The following is a 22,528-nucleotide window of genomic DNA, read 5'->3' on the forward strand; positions in this document are numbered from 1 at the left end:
ACAAAAGGCGACATTATAACTTTGCCCTCAATTATGAAACCGGTTTGAGAAGAAACAGCAGTGATACGTGGCGACTGTTGGTCTCTTTTTCACAGAGTACAGTAGGCGTCTAGTGTATTTCGTACAAGCTGGGCTCCAGTCACATTGTATTCTCTCTTTTCCAGCACTGATCATTTTAAATCTCCAGTTTAAGTGGGTTTGGTCCCATATGAGCACATATTCTGTAGCTTCTGGGGGTAAGTCAGTGGTCAGGGCGAAAGTAGAGGAAAGAAGAGAAAGTGTAGACTAATGAAGAGGTTTCTCACATGCACACACACTCAGCCACAGAGACCCAAGACAATGAGCGAGTCTTTGGTCCTTTAAAAGCACGAGGGGCTCCAGGCAGCTCCAGCCTCCTACACACCAAACTGTACTGGCTGGAAGTTCTCTCACTCTCTCCTCCCCCTGTATTCATCCATCTCTTCCCTCTCTCTTTTCTGCTTTTCCTTTTTCTCTCGCTGATTCTACATTTTCCCCCCCACATTCTTTTTCAATCGCCTCCCTCCCTTCCCTTCCTCTCTTTATCTCTCTCTTACTCTACTAATTGCTGCTGATCCAGTGTTTTTTGTGTAGCTGGAGAAATATTTCAGCGTGCTCTTCAGTGAACAATGGCTTGTCTCTCCAGCGAGCAACGAAGGCTGGGAGACATGCCATGAATAACGCTGACTTTTCAATAGATAGCCAGTATGCTATTGAGTCCTGTTAAATGCTGTGGGATCTGATCTTTACCTTGACCTGACACACTGTGTTTACTGATGTACTCTGGCCTTGTATGATTAATGCTACAGTGCAGTGCGTCTCTGCTGGCAGCAGAAGCACTAAAAACTTCCCTTTGTAGAGATTGTTTCTCCAACTCTGACCTGTGAAGTCACAGTGGGGAGACTGAGTGAGAGACAGGACTAGCAGCCGCTGCTGCGAAGAGGTTGAGAGCAGCACAAAATCGCTGCCAGAGGTATTGCCCAGCGTCAGGGTGACCTGTGACGGCTACCGAGTGTGTCGTGTTGTTGTCGTTTCCTGATCCAGACACAAGCCGATACCCACATTCCTGCAGTGGGCACAGCCGAAGAGTGTATGTGGACATGGCACCCAGCTAGGGTTTCAGCACTCAGCACTACCAATGATGCACCTTTAAAATAATCACTCGTGTCAGAGCGTTGTCTAGGGAGGGGCGTCCCTGGTGCTGGCTCCTTATTGCAAGTGGCAGGATCAGAGGCTATGTATCAAAATGGAAGTGATGCAATGTGACATCTGTCAGGGTGGATTGGAGAGCATTTATCTGCAAAAAAAAAAAGGAAAAGCCCTGAACTGGAAAATGAAAGGCCAAGATGGTCCTTCCTTTTGCTGGAGGGAGAATATAAATTCTGAGGTTGGATCGGGGAGATGAGTCAAAGTTGGGGGTTGGGCACAAATTTCCCTGAATGCCGCTGGACCACATCTTGCATACAGTCCTGTATACAGTGTACAGCCAAAGAGGCACACACAGAAACCTTCCTGTTCTTACTTTAGCTGTAACTTCCCTCTTCATGCAGGTAATAGGGGTCTGACAAGTACGGAATTAATGCATGACCTTTCTCAGTTTCATATGAGCTGCACTCCTACGATCACACAGTTAACAGCTTACATGTGGCACATCTTAAAATACGACTCTGCATCCATCCTTCAGCATAAAGATTTCTAGCTGGCAAGTCACCTCCAGCTGAATGGAATAATATTTATAGGACTTCAAGTATAAAAGAATCATTGGCCACTATATATCACATACCTGCGTAATATTGGCTCACAGGGAGCAACACAAAAGCCTCACACACTAGAGTCGGTCCTATGTATGAGAGAGGTACTAATCTGGGGCATGTGCAGGAAGCCACCGCAATGTAGGAAAAGGTGTGACATTATATAAAATTTATTTTGTACAGCATTTAGAAGGTGTTCGTCATCGGCGGCTGAGGCAGAGATGGAGTGCATGTTCTGGAACGTAAATGTGCTTTGAGAACAAGCTAACAATGCATGAAAACAGATCATCTAGGAGATCTGTTCCACCGTCTAGGATTCTGCTCCGGCTGCTCTCAACTCAAATGCTCCCTTGGGAATTCAGGTCTTGTGTTCATCGCCAATAGAAACATTATCTCATTTATCTACAACACTGCAGAACAGGCAGTGTGCAAACAGACACAAACAGAGTGCAAAACACCTACAGTCATTTACACATATTTGACAGGGGAGGAAAACAAGGAGTGAAGGAGGGACAAAGGGAGGGAGAGAGAAAAAAAATGCATGCAGAAACTAGGCGGATTAGAGACGGCAGCTCTCCCACCATGACCACACACATAGGATACACACAGTGCATAGCCCGCTGTTAGCTATCTTGTAACTACAGAATATCCGCTTTTCTTCATCACCTTAACCAAATGAATACCGCTAACTACAATCCACCAACCACAACCCTCGCAGCCTTCCTTTTTTGATCCGTTTTGCTGCTAATTGCTAAGCTGCTGCAACTGCTGCTAATTGCTGGCTTAGTGACCACTGCAGCACTATGAGCTGCAACACACCACATATAATCCTGCTTCGTCTGGTTTCTGCAATGTAAAGCTGCATATACATATATATATAATACTCATCTAAAATTATGCAAAAAGTAAAAAAAATTATCATTATTATCATTATCATCAATTGTCATTTTAAACTGATTTTCAATTTATTCTGTATTGTTATATATTTAACTGTACAGTAACCGCTAACAGAAACCTCCAAAAGTCCAGCATTAGTTGGCGTCTAATTTAATCACAGTTACATTTTTGACTATCGCTGCATAGATTATAATCTCTTCCTCATAGCATGTTGCCTTGAACTATATCATTTAGCTAAAGTCATTGCGTGAAGAATGTCTCCAATATAAACTTATATTTTGTTGTTGTTGTTGCACTTTCAGTCACAAACAACACTGAAACATTCCAAAATTTGGAAAGGTGTTAAGTCAGATTTTCTGTATGCCTCATCCTTGCGCTGCAGGTTCTTCTCACAGAAAATGGTCTCTACTGTACAGGCTAATACAAAATAAGACAATAAAATATCTTTTTCTTTTGTTTACATCATAATGCAGTCTAGCCCACAGGAATATTATCCAAAATTAGCATGACTCCACTCTATAATATTTAAGATGAATTATTGCTACTTAAACTATTTAGAGGGCCAATAACCACCAGAAAGTTCACTGTGCTGCACGCTGGCAATAAGACACATTTACAACTCACTGGCAGTGTACTGTACGCAACTTCATTGTGACACACAACTGGTGTCCTGAAATTTACCCCCCCATCATGTTTAATTTACTCTGGGTTACTAAACAGATGCTTGTTTGGAATAAATGCATTGGAAATTAAACTCCAGAATAATGAATTGGCAGTATGCTCCCTGGTTATACATATTGAAGAATTCTGGGTCCATTTGAAGCCTTTCTAATCAATATAAGCTTTTCAGTGTAAGTGTGTTGGCCCTCGGAGTCGCTGCGCTAAAGCGATTTGCTTAAAATAGGTAACATTTCATATCTCAATTCTTCACGCTGGAGTCTGACCAATGCAGCACACCCAGGACAAACAATGGCTCAGTAATTCCTTCTTTATGCATGTGCACAACACCTTCTTTTGTATTTATTTCCACTGCAAAATTGATGGATCTCACACATACACCATCTGCAGCACAGTCCACTACATACTGGAGACTTATTACAGTATGCTCAGTGATTATACCGCAGACTGCTGAGGATTTTGACAGTGAACTGAGACTTATTGAATAGCAATGGGGCAGAATGGGAGGTTTTTTGGAGCAACAAGAGAAAGAGAAAAAAATTGAGAGTCAGGGGAAGCAGAGACGTGGAGAAAGAATGAGCAGAGAGAGTGGGGAGGAGTGAATGTGTGGGAGAGAGAGAAAACGATGTGCTCGTACTGTAAGTTGCTGTGCATACAGTCCTGCAGTCCTTGATAAGCCAGGATGGATGAAAGAGCTACACCATTGGAGTTGGTAAATCATTGTCAATGGTGGGGAGGATGTGGAAAGCGAAGGAAACTGAGACGGGGAGGGATGGGAATGGGGGGTGAAGGGTGGAAGGAAAGCATACCAACTGCTTTAGGTGCTCTCTGGTTTTCAAATTTCCCTTTGCCGTCTGTCTCTTTTTCAATCATCGCGAAAAGCAAGGGAGCGGGGATGGAGGGAGATATTGTGACAGAGGGAGAGCGTGTGCTATAGAGAAAGAGTACTTGTCAGAAGGATGGGAAGGTTGCTATGACAACTACTTATACAGCCGGCTGTCAGTCATGTTTCATTGGAGTTTGGAGAAGAGGAGATGAATGAAGGGAGGAGAGGAGTTAGGGAAGGAGGGGTTGGAAAGGGTCATTTCTCCATCTGTCTGCTGAGCCGGAGTGTAAATTTGACTGTCAGGCTTGCAGATAAGGACAAATTATGAACAATATTAGCTGGCTGATAAAAGGGAACAATAATGAATGGATAAATATATTAAAACCAAATGAGATAGCATCCAGGCAGAAACAGGGGCCCTGAGAAGCCATCCAGGTTTTCTCATTTGGAAGGGAAGATAAGGGCTGCAGAGAAGGCTGTGGAGGGGAAGGATCCACCGTATTAGAGCTAGCTACTGTAGCATACGTTCTTGTCCAAAGAGAGAAAGAATCAAAATCACTTTGTAGCAGGAATACCAAACATTGAGGCTTCCTCTCCCTCCTTCACAAGCCTATTATACTTCTCCAATGAGCAGGATGCCACACAATAACAGTGTCAGCATGTGTTCAAGCATAAAAAAAACAGACAGAACGGAATGAAATTAATTAACTCTAAGAGATCACAGTGCTTAGCCGGTGGAATTTAATCCAATTTACTACATATAGGGATCTAACTAGGGTTGTGTTCGCATTAATGAGATGGTGTGTATGGATGTGTGCATGTGCAGCACATAGGAGCACATGCGGCCTGCTGTGTACAGGTGTGCTGAGGGCATCCTATGTGAGGTAAGGATCAGCAATAGGAGTGGCAGAGACCGACGAGGGAGGGAGTCTGAGGTTTGGCACTGCCGTAGGGTGAGAAAACCCTGCCAAATTAACTCCTGAATAATGAGCCTTTTATGTGCTGCATTATCACCAGAGAGGATGGCCACATATTTTGTCATAACGCTGGAGCCACTTCAGACACAACCCAGTTAGTAGGTTTCGCCAGCATACCTTCAGCTAAGAAAGAAATGTGGGTTGATGGAATAGTTTGTTTACCAATTCCTAAAGTAAATTAGCACTCCTGTGTGTATGCATTGTATCTGCAGCTGTCTTTTGAAGTTTGCATGCTAACCCACTGAGTTGACAGCACAAACTGTACGGCCTACCATGCACCCGCCCTAATGAGGTAGCTTATTAGCGCTGTTTCCCTCACAACTTCAGAGATGTTGCTTGGAAACAGCACCGCAAAGGAAACAATAATGTAGTTCCCACCAAAAAAGCCATCAAACCCAGTGCTCCCTGATGTGCAATTTCCACACTTCTATTGAAACATATATGAGTGAATAAAGAATGAAAAATAGAAATGACTGACAATTTAATTATATATGAATGTTAAACATACTATATTTCATTGAGATGCTCGCCCTGGTCGCCCATAAAGCTCACAGCCATGTTATCCACATATTCAGTCTATATTTCAATTTTGACATGTCCCCCTTTAAAAGTAGCTACAGAGACCTGCTTCTTCAACTGTAGCGGCACCTATGGTGACACTAGCTTGATTTCATGTCATAGTTTCATCATTTTGGTGTCAAGGCTGCTCATTGGCAGCTCAGCTGCAGCCCATAAAAACCATCAGTAAAAATGCCACACAGCCGTGCATGCAAGGCCGTGATAGTAATGCTGCAGAAACAGTGCATCTCTCAGTAAGAACTCCTTTGGGATGGATTCCACCTCACTGCCTTCACATACATGTAAGTACACATAAACACACAGACACAAAGTTGCATATATATATATATATATATATATATATATACATACAGCAGACATGTGGGAAATAGCACAAGAGGCATCCATAAAATGATGGAAACACGCATAAAGCCTATCTAAGAAAAAATGTGGCAGCTTGCAAATACAAACAACTATATCAACAATATCAACATGCACACATGCAGGAACATACATAGCATGTGCATTTGATGGCGTACGGTATACAAATAAATATATGGTATCAAAATGCAAAACATGCTCTACAAACAAAATCACTCTGCAGTGAGTGGGAGGTTGTGGTTGGTAACTGTTGCATCACAAGCCCTATAGCGTGTTAATCAGGCCAAAGAGCTTAAGATCAAACTGTAATGTGTTACTAAACAGCAGCCTCAAAGGCAGCAAGCTTCTGCATTCCAACCATACACATGTCCTCCACGCACACCAACTGAGTCGATTCCATCTCAGAGGGGATTTGGAGACCAGTGATCATGAATTCATTCTGTGCCGCTGGCAGAAACGATGATGGATATTATATATGACACATAAAAGACTCACCCACACATCTGTATGTGCTCAGCCACGTGCACACACATGTTTGTACCCACATATAAACGCACAAAGTGTGCATACAGCACAAGCAGGACCTCCTGTATGTCACTCAATATTCTCCAAAGAACAGATTTTATGCATCAGTACGATCTAATGGCTGCTCTGTTCGGTTGCTGCTGGCTGGGGGATTTCAGCTGCATCTTGGCCCTGCTGGAAGCCTTGAACATACAATTACAGGCCTCTGACTTCATTCTCCCTCCTCTAAATGCTTCATGTAAACTCTCTGAGGTGTGTAAGTATAACTGTTGGCGCGCATTGGTTGTTTTGTGTGCTCCAGCCAGCTTTTCTGTACAGTTACAGTTAGCTCAGCGCCCAGTTGACAGCTTACACTCCCACCTCAGAACACAGCCGCTGAGAGGAGAAGAAGAGAGGGAGAAATTGCTCAAAATATTTCATCTTCACCATATACGTCTCAGCAAATTTACACTCAATATGATAACAAATGTGAAATATTACTCACAGCTTTGTGTCGACTTCAGTGCATTACGGCTGCGGTCATAAATCCTGAAAGTGCTGTGCAACGTGCATACGTAGCTACTGTATATAAACATTTACAATATGGCAGCGCTATTTATATTGTCTCCCTTCATAATGCCATCTGAAGGGCATTTTGGCATCCGTTATGTTATGGATTTTTCTCTCCCACATTTTCCTCTATCCCATTTATTGCCATTCTTCTTTCCCGTCCAGATTGTGTTTCTACACACTAGAATGGGCCTTTTACCTTTGGCAGTATTTAACACAGCGCTAGCCTGTTTCTTAATTATTTTCTCATCGCTCCACTGACACTGATTCATGAGGGTAACATTGGACACACCCCCTTGGCCAGCCCCCTCAACCAACCCCCACCTCCCATCTCCTACTTGCAGTTTCTCTCTCTTTCCTTCCTCCTCCTTACAGTTGCTCTCAGCTTTTCTAATATTATCTCTCAGACTTTTTTTTTTCTTTTTCCCCCTCCTGCTCCCCCATATTTTTTGGCCCTGTACCTCTGCCTCAGAATCTCCATCTCTCTTCCTTCTCTCATATTACCTTGTGATTATCTTGGATGTCTAATGAGTTACCTTCATGGTAACTCATTAGCCTTCATGGTTGTTCTCAAGTAATTACCTTTTTCTCATATGGAAGGACAAAATGGACTACGGCAAGAGACAACAAACTTCATTATGAACCGAGCCAAACTGAGCCCCATGTGATATCCTGCCCCTGTGATATCCTATATCAATATCCTCTCACCTCCTCACCTGCAATATTTATAATAAAATATAAACCCGTACAGGAATAAGAAGCTCCATCCAAGAAAAGACAATAGGAAGTCTGACAGTCAGACACATAAGAAATGGAAAAAATAAATGACACCTAGAGTTTACAATATGCCTCTCAATTTGAAAATGGCAAATGAAGAGAGAAGCGAAAAGAAATGATGAGAAAAAAGGTGCATGAGTGCAGAGAGAGAGAGAAAGAGAGAGAGAAATGAATGGGATGTGGCTGAGGAAATAGAGAGTAAAAGGCCATGCCAAAGTCCTGCTCAAGACAGAGTGAGGCTGTACCAGAATATGGGCTATCTCTCTGAAGCTTTGTCTGCACGAGCAACTGAGCTGGCAGATGACTCTGCTGCACATGGACAAAAGAGGCTTACAGGCCACCCTGCATGTCAGCTTTCCCACAAGGGTGAGAGCTGTGGGGGAATATAGGGTGCACTCACCGGACTAAGACCTACAGAGACCTTGAAGAAAGTGGATTCAGATTTGCTCTATACATTTACAGCATCAGCTGGCAGATTCAGTTTGCGTAAACTCCAGTTCAGTGAGGAGCATTTTCTTTACTCTGAAAAAAAATGCAGTGTTAACAGTTAGGAGATGCAGAGGGAAATGATGTATGAGGTAAAGTCACAAATATATAAATAAATGCATAAGCCCTAAAGCATGTCGCTGGTGTACTTTTATATTTTACCATTTTCATATTATTAGTGGAAGCTGATTCTTGATAGGAGGCAAGATGCTAAACTTAGAGCTTTTCCTCCGTCGTGTGCTTTTTGTATGCACGGCCTCTGTAGTGCTGATGTGACTGCAGGGGGAGAGCCTAACCCTGTCAGTCACACTGACAGCCAAGCTGTCTTATCTGCTCTCTATTGGTGATGGTGCACTTTAATTAGGCTAGAAGGTCAATCAGCACCTTTTTAGAGGATGTGATTTTACTGAAAGCATTTCATAATCTGGGACAACCATAGTGTTTTGGGGGCCTAAGGCAAGCATGTGTATGAGGCTCCTTTTAGCCTCTGTTCTCAATTTTTTATCCCTGCTTGTCTGAATAATCACATCATCTTGTATTTTCACAGAAGCCGGCACTACTGCACTAATGAACTGCTGCAATGGTTTCCATGTATATAAGAGGAAAAGAAATGAAGGTATCTTTCTTTTGAACAGTACATAGGTTGTATTCATGTTCCTGACATGAAACTCTGAAAAAAGTAGCGCTGGTATTGTCTTTTCTTCTCAACAACATGAGAAGAAAACATTGCAAGTTTGCCAGCAGCACCAATATCATAAGATGTGTAGCCATCATCATTATGACTACTGGATGAAGCAACATCACATGTCCTGGAAGCAGACTTTTATTTTGTCCTTTTGTAGCACATTTTCTAATAATAATAATTCACTGGAGAGAAAAATGCTATGCTACCTTTGACAATATAACAGCGTACTTGCTTTCCTATTCCATTTTTATTTTCACTGCACCGCTTGAATAAATGCATTTCAGGTTTGTTGTGCAAACCATTACTCCACCATCAACAACCAGATTGGCTTCGCTGTGAATGCTGTAGGAAGGCTGAATTGTACACTATTGTGCAATATGGAGATGGCTCACTGACATTGCTAAAATAAGCACTTAGTGGCGTGAGTTGTGCATTTTGTTGTTGTTGTTTTGGGAGGGGGTGGGCGATTTAACTCTGAATGGAGAAAGACGTGTGCAGACTCATGTTCATAAGAGGCTTGTGCATGTGTGTGCATTTGGATGAGGTGTCAAACGCCTCACTAGCGCCTACTTAAGATGTCTAAGATCTGACCAAACCTCTGAACACATGCCAGCATATTACACAGACTCACAACAGAGACACACAGGCATTACACACACATGTGATTCATACAGATTTGTATGAAATGTCAAACAATTCAGCCAACCGGCTCAGTGCTTTCAACACGTACCTGCTAAAGCTAAAGTACACATATAGGCAGACTTAGCAAATGCCACATCAACACAACACACTTTACAGTTTGATAGATGTCTGGGCGTGAGTATGAATTGCAAGTGGACTGTATGTCATAGCTGGTGTCTTGCAGCCTAAAACAGATTGTACTGTAAGCCAGAAAGCTTATTGTATTTATCTTTAATAGTAAGTCATGTTGAGATGTTGTAGTATTGTAGGCTAGTAGTACAATACATTTTAAATGTTCATTATGCACATTAACATCTATCTATCTATCTATCTATCTATCTATCTATCTATCTATCTATCTATCTATCTATCTATCTATCTATCTATCTATCTATCTATCTATCATAATTTTAATAAATTGAACAAAATAAAATGTAAATTAGATAAAGGAATCTCACTTGATATTGGGCTTTATAAACAAGAAAATTATAAACAGGTGTTAAGCTTTTTTCTCCCTTTTTATAACCCTTTCAAAAAATAAACTAAGATTTAGAATTAGTAGAAGAAATCATCATTTTTCTAGCAAGTAAGTACACACATACAAAAACTCAGATATTGTTGTGAATGAATGCGTTATTTTAAATAGGGGACTTCTGGTACAAGAGCACTGAGTGGTTGGGAATGAAATGAGTTCTGAAGATGCATGCTCACAGCAGTGACCAAACCCCAAATTCTAGTGTTAAGAGAGCAAATACGTGTTCTTTACGACTGAGCCACACAGGACCGAACTACCGCTGTGAGATATTAGCAAGCTAATTGTTGTTTGGTTAGGAATCTATTATGCATTGTAACAAAAAAAAAATCTGTAAAAATACAGCCAAATTCTAACAGCAGTGTGTTTCTCCAAGATAAAGTTAAATGCTATGAAATTTGATGCTGTTTTGGGAGCAAAAAACAGGAAAGAGCATTAGTAGGCTATTGTGAAAAGTGGTGGTGGGTATTAAACAAGACATTTTGTTCACAAAGTGCTGTTTAGACCAGCAACTTGAATTTAGGAGGCTTAGAATATTATTGTTAACTTTACACGGATGCCTGGAGAGTGGCCATTTGCTACTTGTTTCCATCGAATTACATCATTTTTTCCTGGCTTATTAAATACACTACAAGACAACACTTTATCATGCATCGCTGACTTTGCTTTTGGTGTTTTAGTGGTTTATGCATTTTTTAAATGTTACACACAGTGGGTAGATCTCGGTTCTGGATCATAAATATGAAGACACGCTGTTATTTATGGTCAATGTCTACAATTCACCGTGGTTGTACATTTGCCAGCTGTGGTTGTGTGAGTGTCTTTGTAAATGGCTGAATGGGAGAAAGTGTAAAGTATTTCCACTAAGGCAGACCATTTACCATTTTCAAAGAGGAAACTGCTGCAATTTACACGTAGCTGCAATTAAAGATAATGTAAAGTTAATGTTGATTACAGTAGCAGTATTTAACACCAGTGCAGAGTATTGAAGCCAATTATACATGTTAAATACTATAAATAACAATAAATTCATTTTTAACAGTGTGGTTTTGAACAAAATACGACACAACATGTTTGAAGCTTCTGTGCCATTTTCTGGAGCCCCCCCTCACATGTGTTTTAAATATTTTTGTTGATGCTGCTTGACTGAAAATGAGTTCCTTAAAGCAAAGCATGGCGATTTTAAACATGTCTCAGATACGTCACGGACAAACATAGCACGGCAAAAAATATGTTTACCTTGAAATATAGGAATGCACTGCAGTTATATAGTTATATAAAAATCTGTTAAATAGAAACAGAATTTTTTTGGAAGGCTGGGTTTCTACGTCATTGGTGGAACATCCGTCTCTCTGTCCTCCTCCTCATTCTCAGTCTACTTGACAGCCCATTTGTTTTCATTTCCAGGATATTCTGCTTGATATCTAATGGAATAAATGTCTATATATTGAACAAATCATCGAGAAGGATGGTGGAATTCTTCATCGGATGTCAGTTAGATTGTTGCCTCCATGTTTTACTTCAGGCATCAGATTTATTGGATTTGTTTATTGTCATAGCACATCATGGAGTGTCTTGGCATGCACAGAAATATATACCTCCTCTCTCTCTCGAACCACTGAACTGTAAGGCTGTCTTAGTTTTTCCGCAAGAAGTGGAATCTCTAATCGCTTTCTATACCTTGGAATGTGATTGATATGAGGCAAAATTTGGACCTGTCAAGCGAGTAGCGTTAGACTGCGAAACTACTTTTTTTTTCTTCCCACCAGCTTAGACTAAACTATCAGGCAGATGGCCTTTTCCGCTAACCCTCTATCTCTTCTTAACTCCCCCCTTCTCTCTCTCCCTCACTGACAAACCTTACAGTAAGCATTTTAATTCCCCCTGACCTTTACTGATCTCGCCCAGGCAGTTTTGCCCGTTGCTTAGGGCCAAAACAAAATGAAATTTAAATTTCAGCTCAGAATAATTTAAGATGATCCTTTCCTATGCAGGCAGTCTCAACTATTTTGTGAGTTTGGGAGCTGCCAACTGACTAAATGGACTTTCCGTAAGAACTCTCTCTCTCTCTCTCTCTCTCGATCGATTTTTTTCTCTCTTCCTCTCTCTAGCCGATGGGACTGTGGGATCGCATACAGTTTGTTGCGAGAGTGTGAGGAGAAAAAGAGGGGGAAGGAAGAGAAGTGAGTGAGCATAACGTCCCGAATATTCACATGTATGCACGCATGAGCACATGGCAAACACACAAACACTCGCTGGCACACAAACACAGACGCTCTCCAACTCTAGTACACTGAGCACCAGAGGGCTTTGTGTGCAAGGCTGAGAAATGCCATGTCAGCACGCACCACATGGAAGTTTAGAGGGGAGGGAAAAGCTAAATAGTATTAAAAAAAAAAAAAAGAAACTGGGGGAGTGTGTGATGAAAAATGCATGGAGGGGTGAGGGGGACAGTGGCTCCCTGTACACAGCTGTCTGCCAGGAAGCTCCTGTGGATCTTTATCCAGTTGTCTTTCCTGACAGTGCTGCTTCCCCGACTACTGACCACACACCTCTAAACACATGACAGATACAGAACAGAAAAGGGACATTCATGCAAACTGTACAAAAAACACCCCGCTTCAGTGATAAACGGCTACAGTTTTAGATGAAAGACATTTTTAAACTAAGCACAAGTGGGAAAATATCCCCAAACACTTTGGTAAATATTGTTGTTGTTGTCTTCCTGGTTCACAGTGCAGCGCCGCAAAGGGAATGGAAAAGCACTGCAGCTGCTAATTACCTTTCTCCACAGATACGTTAGCTTGCTTGGCTAAATTTTCCTTCCATACAGCTTCACCCATGCAGCAAACGACACTAAACAAAGATCTGTATGTGTTGTTGAAGACTTTCTATGGGGGGAATAAAATGTATGAAAAACAACACGTGCAAAGACATTTCTCTCCAAGAAGACCACTACTGCAATCACGAGGAAACATAAGCAAAAAGAAATCATAAATACGCCGCTTCAAAGCAGTGCAACATGTAATAAATTCTTAAAATGCTCCTGCAACACATTTTTCAGTTTAGTTGATTGCGAAACCTTGTAGGTTGTCAATCCCCAGTCCGGTGCTGGTTATAATCAAAGAAGCCCTATTCTGCTCCATTCTCCCACACAACTTCACAGGACTTCTTAATCACACTGTAGAGGTGATGTAAGGATAGAGAAACACCGGCAATTAGACACCTGCAGAACAACTCAATTAATTTTAGGAACTCGAACCATCTCATCTGGCAGTACTTTTTGAAACTAGTGTGCAGGTAGACATCATAACGTACGTATTTGCGGTATTTGTATTTTTTTCCCCCGGTTTACGCTGCACACACTAATGGCTGACGTCAGGTCGATCCGTCAGGAGTTTCTTCTACTGCTATGAAAACAGCATGTAGTCCTTTTTCACTCTACAGCTGTCTGACAATGTTAATCTGCTGGAGACGACCATGTTGACAGAACACATTATGAAGCTTTATGGGGGGGGGGGGTTAGGTGTCAACACAGAAAATGAATTTAATTTGGTAAACCTCTTATAAGACGTGAACTTTGCATGAGGAGAGACACATCTCATTACAATTTCTGCACATATGCGTGCTAGTAATTGCGGTATATGCTTAAGGTAATGTCACTGTGCATGTTTTTAGTGCAGGATGTTGGGCAATGCATGTCAGACGGCACACAATCATGCTGAATGTAGTTTTAATCTTCTCAGTGCTCCATCAGCAGTTTATCAGCCACGCCACCTTTACCGGGAGGTTTGACAGTCAGAAGTCAGCGATGAGGGATGTGTGCATTTCAAATATCATTTGCCACTGTCAGTGTGGGCCGGTGTATTGAAGGATTATCTGAAATTAGTTTAGTTAATTCATCATTTTAAAGGGCAGTTGCTTTGCCGCTGATTAGTTATTGTACACACTTGTCAATTAAGGGTCCCTGGAGAGTCCGCCCCTCGAGGACTGAAGCTGGCATTAAAATGCAAACACAGGGAAAGACAGGTAAAGGAGACAGACAAGCAGTAATAGAGATGTGCCTGAAAAGTAGAAAATGAAGAAAATACACGTGGAACTGGTACGAGAAATGCAACTTCATGTACTAAATTCAATGTAGGACAACATAAAATAAATGTTTTTCGTCTCTCTGCAAATGCTTTCAAAAGTAAATGAAAAGACGACGGGATTAAATTGTTTTGTGTTTGTTTGTGGAGGCGGGTGTCGTGTGGCGGAGGTGGTTATAGATGTTGTGAATTAGAAGAATCAGTGTGCGAGCCTTTGTTCAAAGAGGCCAAGTGGAGGCCATCGCATTGACCTCTCCACAGGTTTCTATTCCCATAGTTACTGTTGCTACGATACCGGGTTCAGCTCACCATGATATAAATGGACAAACAGTGAAACCCTGGTCGAAACACTGTCAGAGACAACCAGTGAACAGATATGTACAGTACACTTCACAAAAGCCATGACTCTCCATTTAGAATCCATATGTATAGTTGATTTTGAATAAACCACAGAACTTAAAGTGACTTTCCTTGATGGATTTGTTAACAGCAATACAATGTGGTTCCAATAATTCCAATAATCGTATTGCATTTTCCCCGGCAGTTTTTAAAAATCTACTGTGTTGTAAATATCTGGGTCCAAAGACTATGAAAAAAACATTATTTTCAGTTTATTCAGCACTGAACAAGCATTTCTCTGTTCCCCATAATTAATTTATAAAGTGCTTTTTCTGGTTAATCCTGCAGCCCATGGGGAAGAGGGAGAGACAATGTGCCAATTTTATTCAAGGATATATTGTAAACACACTCTTACTGGACAAAAAATAGGCCTTTTAAACCTGCACGTTCCCAGAAACACTTTTTTTTTGGAAAACACAATTCATCTGGGAAGGACAAACATAATGATATGAATACATTCAGAATGTCTCGCCGAAGCAAGGACAGAATTCTTTTCATACTCAGTTTGAAGAATTGTCTTCTAAAATGTTTTATAAAATAAGAATCTCTATGTATGATTTTTAAAAATGTATTTATACAATATAAAACTATACTGTACATTTTTCAGTACAGACTTGGCATACAGCTGGCTTTGTTATCTGTAATCCATAGAGCTGTTCTTTAACCAATTATCACATTACTTTTACCTACTTGATGCTACTTCCTTGATGTGTACAATGGTGGACAAAAAAGTAATCTTTTCTTCCTTGAAAATGCAGACATTCTGCTGGTAGTTTAGCAGAAACTTTGACTGAAAACCACAGATGCTACCACCTGCACTGACAAGAGGTTTATTCTGTTTAAAGGCAATGACAATGTGACACTAAGCACAAAACTAGGACCCTAAAACTGAAGCACCTTATTCAAAAATTTGAATTAAATTTATGTTTTACCAATTCTTTGTGCTGTTTCTACTGTCTATCCATCCATTCTCTATACACCGCTTTATCCTCACTAGGGTCATGGGGGGTGCTGGAGCCTATCCCAGCTGACTTGGGCGAAGGCAGGGGACACCCTGGACAGGTCGCCAGTCTGTCGCAGGGCTACATATACAGACAAACAATCACACTCACATTCACACCTACGGGCAATTTAGAATAACCAATTAACCTCAGCATATTTTTGGACTGTGGGAGGAAGCCGGAGTACCCGGAGAAAACCCACACATGCACAGGGAGAACATGCAAACTCCAAGCAGAAAGATCCCAGGCCCAGGACGGGATTTGAACTGAGGATCTTCTTGTTGCGAGGCGAAAGTGCTAACCACTACCACACTGTGCAGCCACGTTTCTACTGTTACATGTAAAATATCTTCGGTGAAAATAGCGTGTTCACATGCACATGTTGTACTTTAGCATTTGTGCTAGCCCTATTAGCTGATGCAGTGAACATACACAAGTAAAACTAAACGTTCAGTAAAAAGGAACTGAATTCAAACCAGTGAACCTCTTACAAGACGTGAACTTGCATGAGTAAAGGCACATTTAATAACAACTTCTGCACATATGAATGCCAACTTTGGATTGTTGGGTTCTCTGTTCTGACACATGCTGTGAATTTGCGCTATATAAATAAAATTTAATTAAATTGAGCATGATCATGTTGAAGGTAATCAAATGACATGGCATTGTGACATTAAGAACAATGGGACCATAAAACTAAAGCATATTATTGTAATGCACCCACTGATTTTAATTAATTTTATTTTTTTAATTAATGCTTCGTCATCCTATTAGCATATGTGGTGGGCATGCGCAGCTAAAACTAAATGTGTAGTAACATCAAGAGGTTAAAACTACAATACTGAATAATTCAGATTTAAAATTTTCAAATTGTAGATTGCTGTTGATTCACAATGGAGGATTTTCACCTCTTCTATTTCAATAAATGTCTTTACTTTCAATTCCAGAGAGGGAAATTGTGATAAGTGTGTTTCCCCGGTCCCTTCAGCGCAGACACTTTCCTCGGAGCCTTTAAAGGCAAATGGAAATGGATCTTAAAGTAAAGCTACATGGGTTGGTTTCACTGAGCGTCACTGAGAAGAACTGCTCTTCGCCGCCACAAAACCGGCCCAGTTAGAACTCAAAGCTTGTGTGAAATTAACAGAACATTGACTTTACTGTGTTATGCCGACCCTGTCTGCCTCTTTATATTCCAGACTCCCCCCAAAAACTACCTTCGCTCACCTCGCTGCCGCTCTAATTCCTCACCTCCTTCCCCAGAGGTAAAATATCGCAGTGACCAAGCCAACAAAATCTGACCCAATGTTCTCCTTGTAAAAGCGCCGCTCACCCCCATGTGCGCTGAGGGAGGGCAGATAGCAGCGAAGAGGAGAAAGGGCTTTCATAAATGTAAACTAATGTGGTCTAAAACCACAGGGGTGAACGTAACCTTTTGCATTGGAGAACAGTGTTATTAGAGGAGCCAAAGTCAGAGCAGTCATTTAACTGTCTTCACAGTAACTGCCCCTCCCTCTAGTTTCATTTCTTGCTTCTGAAAATACTGAGGAGGAGGAAGAGGAGGAGGAGGAGGAGGTGGGGAGGAAATACAAATGCCAGAAAATGAAATAATAGAGTGTTTCTACAATTTCCAATTCAATTTCCTCTCACTGACCTGCAGTTACAAGAGAAATCAATGCAGCTGGGAGTAAAACATTCTGAACTGAGGGATGGCAATAGCCTCCTTTTTTTTCTCTTTTTTTTCCCTGGAAAAACCCAAAGACCGTCTTTGTTTTGGAAGATCACTCAGTGTAAAATAAATCACTCAGGAGTAAAATACTGGCACTTTTGCTGTCTGCAGAAGTAGGCACTAACCCAGACATATGCACTTTCCTCCGAGTTACCGAGTCTTACAGCAATGGCGTAAGTATATCACAGCTTTTAAAAGTCTACTTCTGTCTAGTCTGGTACAGATTTGAAACGGTTTCTTTTCCCTCACAAGAAAGACAAGAAAACCAGGCACATAAATATACATATTTTCTCTGGATGAGGCCAAAAAAAACTAATTAACCTCAAGTGTTTCAGCAGAAGACTGCAGCAACACAGGGAATTTGCACAAATGTCAACAAAGAGAACAGACTGTAATTTCTGTTTCTTTTTTTCACACGTTCTGTGCAAAAGGAGCAAAGTGAGAGATGTCTACCTTTCCCTCTGCCGAAGACAAAAATCATCCATCACTGGTGTTGTCAACACAACAATGTGGCCTGCAGGATCACGGTGCGAACACCTTTTCCAGGTCTAAATTAAATCCTTGATCAGAGGTGTTACCTGGGATTAATTCAGGTGCCTCTATTCAACATAGGAGGCTTAGACAAGAAATCCGGAACAGAATTACAGTCCCAACTTCCCTCTATAGACATCAAAGACGCAGGGATAATAGGGAAACTAGAGGAGAGAATAAGTAGCGTCTCCATGGCAGCCAGTGATGGAAGCTTCACCCTCTGAGACCGACAGAGCATCACATCTGGTGTCTCAAACAAGAGAGCGGACCTTCAGCTACACTACTGCACAAGTCAGAATAAGATGACAGGCTTTACAGTGTGTCAGAAAAACTAATACTGTGTTGCTTCAGCATTAATTTATTTCGCTCTCCCACTTTTTGTAGCATTTGACAGGTTTTTATTTGCATTTGGAAAGAATTCTTCACAGCTTGTCCAATGTATTTACACAAAAATGTTTTATATGTAACCTGTTAAAGAAAAATCAGATTATTATTTTCCACATTTTTTCAATTATTTTTTAATTCCAAATAAAACAATAATAAAATAAAATAAAAAATCTACAATGAATTTGCATGTTTAATGCAAAAACAGGTAAAACCCTAAAAGTTTTAAGTGTCCATAAAATGAAAATTTCAGATTTTTAAAAAACAAAATTCAACTTGTGTTCCACAACCTCAATGTATTTCTAAATTATAAACAATTAGTGACTTCAAAACAAAATGAATGTGCAAATAAATTTATTTATTACTATTTTTTGGTTTTATTATTTTCATCATTATTATTTAGGTAATCTTATGTTTTTACAAATTATATTAGATGATCTTGTGTAAAATTAATGCTATAAAATGTATTTTATGTTTATTATTTGTGGCACTCTGCCAACCATGAGGCGAGAAGAGCCATCCTTGAAGACTAAAAGCAGTCCTCAGGTAGGCTTACAGTCCTTTGTCTTCACCTACACTAGGAGCACGTGTGTCCATGTATATTCTCTACAAACACAAACATTTTTACACCTACACATCTGTATTTATTCCCATATCACATGTAGCATGTGACACATTTAAATAGGTGCAATGAGTGAGTCTAATTAATTTATCAATTTCATGTTCTTTCATAAGACTCATAGGCTCCAGCCCCCCCACGACCCTAGTGAGGATAAGCGGTGTATAGAGAATGGATGGATGTTCTTTCATAAGACTCCCCTCTAAAAGTGTTGGAATCTGTTTAAGCAGAGACAGTGACAGTCTACGGTATGTGTACATGTGACATATCGGATTAATGTAGGATATATTATTACAAATCCCATGTAATAAACAAATGTTCAGGTTGAAGGCTTTTTATTATCTCATAATTACCGTCGCACAAATGTTTGTGGAAAAATTCATGCTGGACACATCTTAGAGAGTTACTGCTTGTATTGAGAGGCTTTATGTCAAGAAAAAGGCATAAAAAACTGTAAACTACTTAGTTACAGGATTGGTTTGTTGTCTTTGACATACAAGAGTACAAGCTTTGATTTGACAGCGCAAAATCCACCTGAAGTGGCGGAACATCAAGGCACTACACATGAGAGAGGGGAAATAATCAGCTGATTGATCGAATAATCAACAGAGAATTAATGATCTGCAAATATATTGATAACTGACTGCTTGTAATTAATGTACAACAGGTAAGTAAATGTAACATTGAGTGCTAGCTGAATGAAATTTCCCAGGATCTCTTCCGTTTTTCCATTTTCTAGATTGTAATATGCAGCCTCCGACACACATCGCTACATACTGTACAGCACAGGTTTTGCATATTAACTAGCAACTGTGAGTGCAACACAGTTTGGGAAATACAAATACAGCAGAAGTAGTGCATTTATATATATATATATATATATATATATATATATATATATATATATATATATATATATATATGAAGAACTCATGAGCATATGGATGAAATGTGGAGAAGCAGAGGTAGAATGGTAAGTGGTTAGAGAACATTTTATGGAGCACATTGTGCCCGCCACAAATTTAAGTTGACCCCAGATGAAAGAAAACGGTCCCAGTATTATGTATGAACTGTGACCTGACCGTGTAAATCTACAAAGGTCTAGACCGTTCTCTCTACCATGTGCTACAGGGCTCTTACGCTCTTGTCCAAAAAATAGGGAATATTGTTCTTCTAAACTTGTCTCCTAACACGCCTTTCAACCAACACTTCTGTTCACAATCGAGAGAGGGACCTTTGCTTGTGTCTGAGAGAAAATGGAGGAAGGTGACTGACTGGCCAGAAAAAAAAAGAGGCCAAATAACTGTTCAAGCGTGAAAGTCTGAAAATTTTCTTTTCCTTTTCCTGTTGGAGAAAAAGAAAGCTTTCAAGGTCCAGAGATTGTGAAATGTTATTTTTCATCTCCCTTTTTCTGAGGCACAAGGAAACCTGAAAAGCCGTGGTTACAGCAGTTTAGTAACCATCCTATTTCAAAATTGAGGTCTTTTCAGATGTTGTGTGCCATTCAGACCTCCTGGGATTCTCTGCAGTGTGCGGCAATCGTCCTACCATGTCTACAGACTGTAAGAAATTGCGGAAAGCTTTTTCTACAGTATGCCATCACCTTTTTTCCTTCTTTACTAGCCATAGCTTAACCTGGAACCATGCAGAGTGGCTATCTGACTCCGTTTGACGTCTGATCTGTTCTGGTGTGGATAAGTCCTAAATTCTCTTTCTCCTTTCATCGTATTTTTGGATCCATAACTTCAGCTGTCCACTGATATTCTGGATGTCATTCCTCCATTTATGGTAATTTAATCTCTTGCATGTATCTTTTTATCTTCCCCAACTTTGTACTTGAGTGTGTTATGCCGCTTTGGTTGGTAATTTCCAAGCTCTGAGACATGCAATCAGTGTTTGGGCTGCTCGATGTCTTATCTGCTGTGACAAATAACTGTTGAGCACCGACAACAACAGCAGATTGTCATGCAGAGCAGGGCCTTTAATGCAGCAGCAGTACAAAATGAAATAGCTGCGAAGGGGCATGATGTTATAAACCGCTCACTTACTTTGCTCCAGAACAGTTTTCTTCCATCATATTAGAGCTGTTAAACGGGACCGAGTGCTGCACGGAGGCGTTATGTCTCCCCTATATAAAAAGTCATCTTCTCATCAGAAGAGCCTCCCAAGACTATTGTCTTCACTCATCAGTGGATGAACAATAAACCTCTGGTGCTCCAGATATCCTTGATAGCCATCTTAAAAAACACCACTGGGATTACGCCTGTCAGCAAGCGTGTGAAGTGTACATTATGGTAATGCAACCATCAGAAAAAATATTATATTTCTTGATTTTTACTTAACCCTCGTCCCCACCTCGCCCATCTTCCGCTCCAAGAGACAATTTAGACTTGTCCTTGGCTCAAAGGCAGCACTACTTGAAATGCCTTTAGATTTGGTGCGCACACACACACACAGACACACACACGCACATCAAAGAGACCAGGAGCTTATTTTCAAGTATTTTGCACCCCGAGGCTAGAAGCTACTTCTGAGGCTGCTGTATTCACTGTAAATAGCTTGGTTTTTCTGTTCCACAGATCCCAGCAAAGCACCATCTACCAAAGAGCTGTGGGCATGGGCCTCCACGCTCCCCCTATCAGAGGTAAGAGGGACAAAATCACTGTGCATAATAGCTGCTGATTGCTTTCCTAAGGTGTTGATCAGTAATGCTCACAACAGCTAAACTCCAAGTCCAAGTCTGGCAGGGCAAAGGCATCCAGAGTATGCTCTGCTTCTCGCCTTTGAAAGATCAAACTCCCAGTTGAGCATTTGATGGTGCTACGCTGTAATGTGCTACAAGTTTCAGAGCATTTAGACGTTATTTTGGCCAGTGATCATCTTGTGAGGAGATAAACACCCAGATAGCGTAGGAGATTGTCCACGACAAGGATTTTACCACCTGATGCTGCTGAATTTTTACTAAGAGCATCTTTTTTTTTTAATTCCAGTGTTTGCATTTTCTGTTCTGGCTCCACTGGTTAGTGAAAAGAATGATTAAACTCCATAACTACATGTACAGAGAATCCTACTAAATTGCTGGATGCAGCTCAGCCACTACACTAGAATGACTAGAACCACTGGAAAGAGCAGAAAAACAGGCCGAGAACTGAATGTCAGAAACTCTCTCTTCCCTATCTCTTTCAAATAGCATCAATCAACATTAAAGATAATGGTATCTTCACTTGGTGGTAAAAATGTGCCTTTAAAGGGAGTTGTTTCAGTCTGCCGAGGCTATTGCTTTGTCTAAGATCATCCCGGTCTACAGCGATGCCCCTTCTTCTGTGTAATGACTGCTGTCAGCCAGCAATTCTGATGCCTCCAAGTGCATCTTTCAAAAGAAGGCTTCTCGCTGTGATTAGCCGCATGCCTTAAACCGTATATGAAAATTCATTTTAAATGTCCTTTAAAACCTATAAA

The 22,528-nt window shown here is 40.7% G+C and overlaps 1 protein-coding gene across 10 annotated transcripts in view; it reads right to left on the reverse strand.

Annotated features, from left to right (window-relative positions):
- The window catches only part of celf5a (cugbp, Elav-like family member 5a), a 188,600-nt gene that overhangs the window by 39,234 nt on the left and 126,838 nt on the right, over positions 1 to 22,528 (reverse strand). The window lies entirely within an intron of this gene.

This window comes from Acanthochromis polyacanthus, chromosome 4 (genome assembly GCF_021347895.1).
Source record: "Acanthochromis polyacanthus isolate Apoly-LR-REF ecotype Palm Island chromosome 4, KAUST_Apoly_ChrSc, whole genome shotgun sequence".
Lineage (NCBI taxonomy): Eukaryota > Metazoa > Chordata > Actinopteri > Pomacentridae > Acanthochromis > Acanthochromis polyacanthus.